This window comes from Suricata suricatta, chromosome 7 (genome assembly GCF_006229205.1).
Source record: "Suricata suricatta isolate VVHF042 chromosome 7, meerkat_22Aug2017_6uvM2_HiC, whole genome shotgun sequence".
NCBI classification, from domain to species: domain Eukaryota; kingdom Metazoa; phylum Chordata; class Mammalia; order Carnivora; family Herpestidae; genus Suricata; species Suricata suricatta.
In genome coordinates this window covers 35,890,221-35,897,440 of record NC_043706.1, presented here as the reverse complement: position 1 = coordinate 35,897,440, position 7,220 = coordinate 35,890,221, and the positions used below count along the sequence as shown (strand labels likewise).

The 7,220-nt window shown below is 41.2% G+C and overlaps 1 pseudogene; it reads left to right on the top strand.

Annotated features, from left to right (window-relative positions):
- The first annotated feature begins 658 nt into the window (after positions 1–658).
- Positions 659–1,001, top strand: LOC115297197 (annotated as a pseudogene).
- Positions 1,002–7,220: the final 6,219 nt, after the last annotated feature.

Sequence of the window (7,220 nt, the reverse complement as noted above, 5' to 3'; positions counted from 1 at the left end):
AATAATGTATCCAGACTGTTAGCTTAGAATTTCTATGCCATGAATCCTTAGTCTATCAATACTTCTGTGGAGACTTCTTAATAAACACTGATGTTCAGAGAAGGCTTCCTGGTGAAGCTGAACCTCCTTTGGCCTAAAGAATAAGGCCTTAGCTCTGCAGGGCATCAAGGGAATAAATTTTTTGACAGGGAGATGGCAAAGTGTGTCAGGGTAAGTGGTATTGCTGAAGCATAAAGTAAGAGGAATGCATCCTTAGAGAGGAGGCTAGAGTGGTAAGCAAGGGTCAGTTCAGAGAGGGCCAGGGATATCCTGTCTGTGAACTTGTTTACTATTCCAATGACCATAATGTGATCACTGTAATTGTATTAATTACATAATTACTAATAAACCATTTGTTAAGCACGTACTATATGCCAGGAACTATATTAAGTGTACTTTAGTTCTCTCAATCCTCTGGGACATTCACAAGTGAAAATATGGAGGTGCAAAGAAATTGAGTAACTTGTTCAAGGTCATGTCAAATAAGTGCCGAGAGGAGATTCCAAAATGTAGAGGTCTGACTGCAGAGCCTTTTAATTGGAGAATCATTTAAAAAATGTTAAGCTGGGTCACCACCATCATGAACTATCTGGACCAGGAAGTTCATGACCAACTGACTACTTTAGCGGAAACAGATGGTCATTGATGTCATTCACCCTGGAAGGGCAACAGTACCTAAGACAGAAATTCGGGAAAAACTAGCCAAAATGTACAAGACCACACCAGACGTCATCTTTGTATTTGGATTCAGAACCCATTTCGGAGGTGGCAAGACAACTGGCTTTGGCATGATTTATGATTCCTTGGATTATGTGAAGAAAAACAAACCCAAATGTAGACTTGCAAGACATGGCCTGTATGAGAAGAAAAAGACATCAAGAAAACAGTGAAAGGAACACAAGAACAGAATGAAGAAAGTCAGGGGAACCGCAAAAGCCAATGTTGGTGCTGGCAACAAGTGAGCTGGAGATTGGACAACAGAAGGAGTAAAGATTCTGCTGTGGCTCTCTGGTGATTGTGCAGATTTTTTCATGATAAGATTAATAAACTAAGAACTTTTATGTGAAAAAAAATGTTAAGCTGGGAAGTAGCTTAATTGGTTATTGTGCAAGCCAAGTGGATATGAAACTGAGGAGGACAAAAGGGGAGGTGGGGAGATAGTTTGGAAGCCATTGAAGTAGTGCAGGTGAGAGACGATTGAAACCTGAACTAGAGTAGACGTTACCAGATAGGCATATGAGGGATAAATTAGAGGAATAATATTGAGGAAGTAAAATAAGATCTAATTAATTGATTACACAGGGTGGGGCCAGGGAAAGGAAAAGTCAAGGGAAATGCACAGGTTTGTAGCCTGGGTTACTTATGTGGTGATACTTCATTTTAAGGTACACTGAAGGAGTATGTGCATTAAGAGGAGATTAGTTTGGTATTGAGTATGCTGATTTGAAGTGCCAGTGCCAGTGCCAGTGGGGATATGTGGTGGAATCATACTGCAGGTGCATGAATCTGAACTACAGAAGAGAGGTCTGGCTTGGACATAGAGATTTGGAAGTTGACAAACAGGTGAAACCAGGAGGAAGATAAAGTCACAAGGAAGGCGTAGCCCTGGGGAATATACATCTTAAAGACCAAGTAGTGAAAGAAGAGACTCACAGGTAAAAGGAGAACCAGGAGAGGAGAGTGTCACAGAGGCTAAGGGAATAGAGTTTCAAGAAGGGTATGTTCAAGAGTGTCATGTGCTACAGTGAGATCCAGAGAGGTCAGAATGGAAAAGTGAATCTTGGGGATTCCAATCAAGAAGTCCTTGATGACCTGTGTTAGAAAGGTTTCAGTGGGGTGGTGGGCTGAGAGTGAGACTTCAGTGCATTTACGGGTGAATTGGAGTTTAGAAAGAGGAGGCCAGGGGTGTGGATAATCTTACGAAAAATTTGAGTAAAAAGTGGAAAAGGGATTAAAAGTACATGTGAAGTGTAAGGGTGAACAGCTACCTCTAAACCCTTTGTGCTCTCAACCTTGGGGAAGCTGGTTTGGGCTCAACAAGGTGAATGTTTTTGAAACCTTTGGAGAGTGTAGGCTCAATCTTGAGAGCTGGGGTCAGCTGCTTCCTGTGTAGCTTCCCATTAGTCCTTCTGTACCCGAATAGACTGTAATTTGGTCTAATTTGTTGTCAGTGCAATGTATATGTCCACAAATCATCACCAAAGTGCACCATCTTAAATGATATTTTGGGCCAAAAAAAGGGACGGAGGATGGGAGAGATTAGCAGAGGAAACCCTGGGAAGGAAAATGTATCAACCATTGTACTATGTCCTTTGCTTGTCTTATTTGATATTTTATTGCATCCTCATAGCCCCTATATTGGGGGCGTTATCCCCATTTTCTCAATGAGGACTTGAGATCCTTTAGTCTTCTGTCTCCTTATCTGACACCAGCTTCCGCCACTGATGACTGTGACCCTGGACGCATTTCTCAGTTTCCTTCTCTATGAAAAGCTGTGGTTTTGATCCTTAAGTCCTTTCCAGCTCTAGGGTGCTAGGCATCTGTGAATATTTATTAATAGTGTTGCTATTTGGGCATGAATAAAAAGTCTGTTCAGGGAATTTCCCCCCTTTCAGTGAATTAATAACTTAATAGTAACACTGTCAGGTTGTTCAGACTAAATAATTTATTTTCCCATCACAAAGTGAGTACCCATTATGTATGTGGCCTTAGAAGGCTACTGTAAAATAAATCAAGTAAATAGGCTTGGTGACAGGCTCTCCATCAGTTGTTACTAGCCCTGGGCACATGGGCAAATAGCTACCTGCAAAATTGTGTGATGATTTTAAGTGTGTTATAGGTTAAGTGCTAAGTATTTTTATTAATTTAGGAAGTACTTTGGCATGTGGCCTTTAAAAATTACATTATTATATTATCATAAATCTTGATTAAGGCAACAAAACGTATTTACTATGGCCAGCTCCACAGCTGGGGTGAAATATTTTATAGCGTGTATAATGAGCCACTAGATGATGGTGATTCTCTGTTCACATCTGAAAGATGAGAGTTGGGAAATGAATTAGAGGCTTTAAAGGGCTATTTAATTGTGAAAATTAATTTCAAGAACAGTATCATGTGCTCAGTGAGTACTTAATAATTGAGGAGGAGGAGGGAAAAAAGGGAATTATGAGGCTTTCAAACCTTAAGTCCATTTTGGTAAAAGGTTAGGAGAAAAATATAATGCTAACGTGACTTTCAAAGACATACTTTACAACAGTGATGTAAAAGAAGCAAAATTAACCAATGCTAGGCATTTTAAGGGTTAAATATTCTCCCAGTTTGAGGCTAGTGTGTTCTAGGTACACTGTGCCTGGCAAGCAGATGTTTTCAATGGAGGTGGAATCCCTCAGAGGGCATTTTGAAAACTTACAGGGGCATTTTTGTTTTGTAATGTGGTTGGGATATTTTATTATAAATTATTTTCTTTTGTTTTTTTCCTTATGTTTTAGCTAGTGTATTATTTTAAGTGTTTAGTACATTCTAAATCTCTCAATTTTCTTTCAGAACAGTGTGTGTGTGCGTGTGTGTGTGTGTGTGTGTGTGTGTGGTGGTTAGCAAGATATTTGTTATAAAAAATAAGCTTTGGGTCCGATGGGCCATTATGTTAGTTTCTATTGGTACCTAACAATGAACTACAAACTTCCAGCTTCAAGCAGCAGCCATTTTTATCTCACAATTTCTGTAGGTCAGAAGTTCGGGCACAGTATAGCTGTATTATTGCGCAGGGTGTCCCCAGGCTGAAATCAAGGTGTCTGCAGAGGCTCAGAGTTCTCTACCCAAGCTCAGTGGTGGTAGACAGAACTCAATTCCTTGCGCTCACGTGACTGAGGCCCTCATTTTCTTGCTGGCTGTGGTGGGCTAGGGGGTCACTCTCGGGTCCTAATCACATGGGCTACTCATAGTTTGGACAATTCTTCAGAGCCAGCAGGAGAATTCTCCCAGTCTGCTTACACACACATTTCCACACACATTTACACACACACACACACACACACACACACACACCCCTCTATATAAGTTAGCCTCCTCACATGGATTTCTGTGGGGATTGATTATACAAGATTCATACACTAGGGGGTGGAAATCACGGGCTGTCATATAATTTTGCCTACTACACGGCCATTGGTATCAAGTCTTCATACCTCTGTCTCCTATCTATGTCCGTGGACTTCACTTATTTGAAACAGGATCCACTGGCTACTTTAAGCAATTGTATAGGTATGGCCTACTGTGCAGGCACTGAGATGAGCAGGGTAGTTTTGCTCCCATGGAGGTTATCTTGTAGTGATAGGTGCAGTGAAGAAAATAAAACAGAATAGAGGATTAGAATGGGGTGGGAGATTGGTGTTCCTTTAGGTGAGGTGATCAGGGAGCAGACACCTGAATGGTGAGAAGTCACCAGTGTGGTCTCTGAGGACAAAACATTGTGGCAGTGGGAACATAATGATAAGGAGCCTGAGTTCAGAGACAGACTTGTCTGTGTTTAAGGAAAGCAAGACCAGAGTGGCTGGACTAGAATGTACAAGGAGGAAGGTAGGAAATAGGTTCAGGGAGGTGCTTAGGTCACAGCTCATGCATAGCCATGTTAAAGGGTATGATTTTTATTGAAAGTGAGATAGGAAGGCATTGAAGAGTTGTAAGCAATAGGGTGACCAGTCTGAAACACATTTTCAACAGATTTGTGTTGAGAAATGGCCTGTCAGGGGGAGGGCTGATGTAGAAACACAAAGAGATGAATTCTGTGAAGGAAGTGATTACAGTGTCTGAGTGCAGATGACAAGGGACCCTGACTAGACTGACGTCAAGGACGGCTGCCTTGAGGAAATGGCACTGGAGTCACCCCTGGGAGGTAGAAAGTGAAAGACAAAAGGTAGTCCCAGAAGGAGAACAACTTATGCCAAGTCTCCATGACATAAGGGAGCTTGTCAAGTGAGAGAATATTAGGGGAAGTAACTGTAGTTAGACAGGAGCCGGATTCCACAAGTTCTGAAGGCCTCGTTAAATGTTTTTTTTTCTTTCTGTTCTTTCATGTTAAGAGTGTTTGGAAGCTGCTAACGGGTTTTAAGCAAGAGTGGGTGTCCCAAAGGGGTTGAAGGGAACAGTTCATAATCAGTTTTAAAATTTGACAAATTCCAATCTGGCTGCTGTGTGGAGGAAGGTTTTGAGTGGAAGCAGGGAGATCAGTTAGGAGCTAAGTGATGGTCCAGGCGAGAGACAAGTGTGGTGTGGACTGGAATGGTCCCATAGAACTTGCCTTAAAGTAAATCGATTTTGGAGTTCATTTAGGGGGTAAAACCAAAAGACTTCCTGCTGGATTCAGGATGGAAAGTGAGTTTAAGGGAGGTGTCATTCTGGTTTCTATAATTGGATTGATTGAGCTGGGAACACTGCATTGGGACAGCTTTTTCATGGGACAGAGGACAGAGAGAGTATGAAGTGAGTTTTGAGGTAACCCAAGTGAAGATGTCAAGTAGGCAGTGGTGTATAGGAGTCTGGAATTCGGAGAAGAGGTCAGTTAGTATCTGCACAGCCTTTTTTGTTAATTTTGAGGGCTTAAATATACCTGACACTGTATTAGATTCTGGGACCATAAAGAGGAAGGAGCTGTTATGTTTATTCAGTATTTGTTGAGTACCTATAAGCACTGTGTCATGATTATTGCCTTCTGTGAATTTTCTTACCCACAAGGCAGGTGTATAATAAAATCCTAGTGTGGTGTGTTGGGGGCAGTGATAGAGGGAAGTAGCATGTAAAAGGGGCACCTTACCTAGATTGGCAACATCAGTGAAGCTCTTGCTGAAAGGCATAAAACATGTTCTGAGCCTTGAAAGAAGAGGCAGAATTAGCCAGACTAGTGAATATAAAAAGTTCCAGTAGTAAAAGTCCTGGTTGTATGAGAGAAGACAATGGCATCTCAGAAAAGCCAACAAGTCTAAACCCTGGCATTCACTAGAGGCTGAACAAGTGGGAAGGCAAGGTCTGTGCTGGAGTTGGATGTTTTTATGGTGGTGGTGACGGGAATGGGACACTTATGTAGCTATTCTTGCTCTGCAGCCTTTTTGGAAAGAGGGGAGACGAATATTCATAGTCGGAAGGGACTTCAGAGAATTTTTAGTCCTTTTATCCTCATTTATAAAGGAGCCAGTAGCCAGAGGAGAGATGATTTGCAAGTCCATGTCTCCTAGAATCAAGGCTAAGGTTCCTTATACTGCTACATGAGTGGCAGTGCCTGTTGACTACTTGCTCCCACACTTTCTCTGACATCTTTAGATGGAAAGAGAATGTCCTGGAACTATCCAGATACTACCTGCCATTGAGTAATGGAGGTCTCCACATGGGCTGTGTCTTTGGGAGCTGATGCTAGCCTACATTTAGTTCTTTATCTATATGGCAAAGTGCACTTGTTCATTACTGGGTCTGCCTCTTTAAACATAAAGAGAGAAATCTCTCCTGACAGTCTACTTGTACCCTCTCTCCAGTTCTCTTTCTACCCACTCGTGTCTTTGTCCTTCTCTTCATCATGTACTGGCAGTGAATCATAATAACAGTAGTAGTAGTTGTAGTAGTAATGATAGTAGTGCTAAATATTTACTGAGCATTTATCATTTACCAGTTACCATAGTATTTGCTTTGCTTTACCTCATTTAATTCTGCCAATAGCCCTCCAAGGTAGCACTTTATTATCACCACGGTTTATAGAAAAGAAAACAGAGGTGTAGAAAGAGGTTAAGTAATGTGTCAAAGCTTGCATAGTAGTAAATGGTGGTGCCAAGATTTGAACTCAGCCAGAGTGACTTGGGATACTCTTTACTGCCTTTCCTAACATAAACTATCTTATAGAAATATAAACTGTATTTCTATTTCTATATTTCTATTAGAAAATTACAAATGCAAGCCATGCTTGTAATCCAAAGTTTTCTAGTAGTCATACTGAATAAAAAAATAGGGAAAATTAATTTTAAAATATAAAATTTTTAATGTTTATTTTTGAGAGAGAGAAAGAGAGAGAGAGAATCAGTGGGGAAGGGGCAGAGAGAGAACAGAGGATCTGAAGCAGGCTCTGAGCTGACAGCAGTGAACCCAATGCAGGACTCGAATTCCTGAACTGTGAGATCATGACCTCAGGCTAAGTCGGAGGCTCA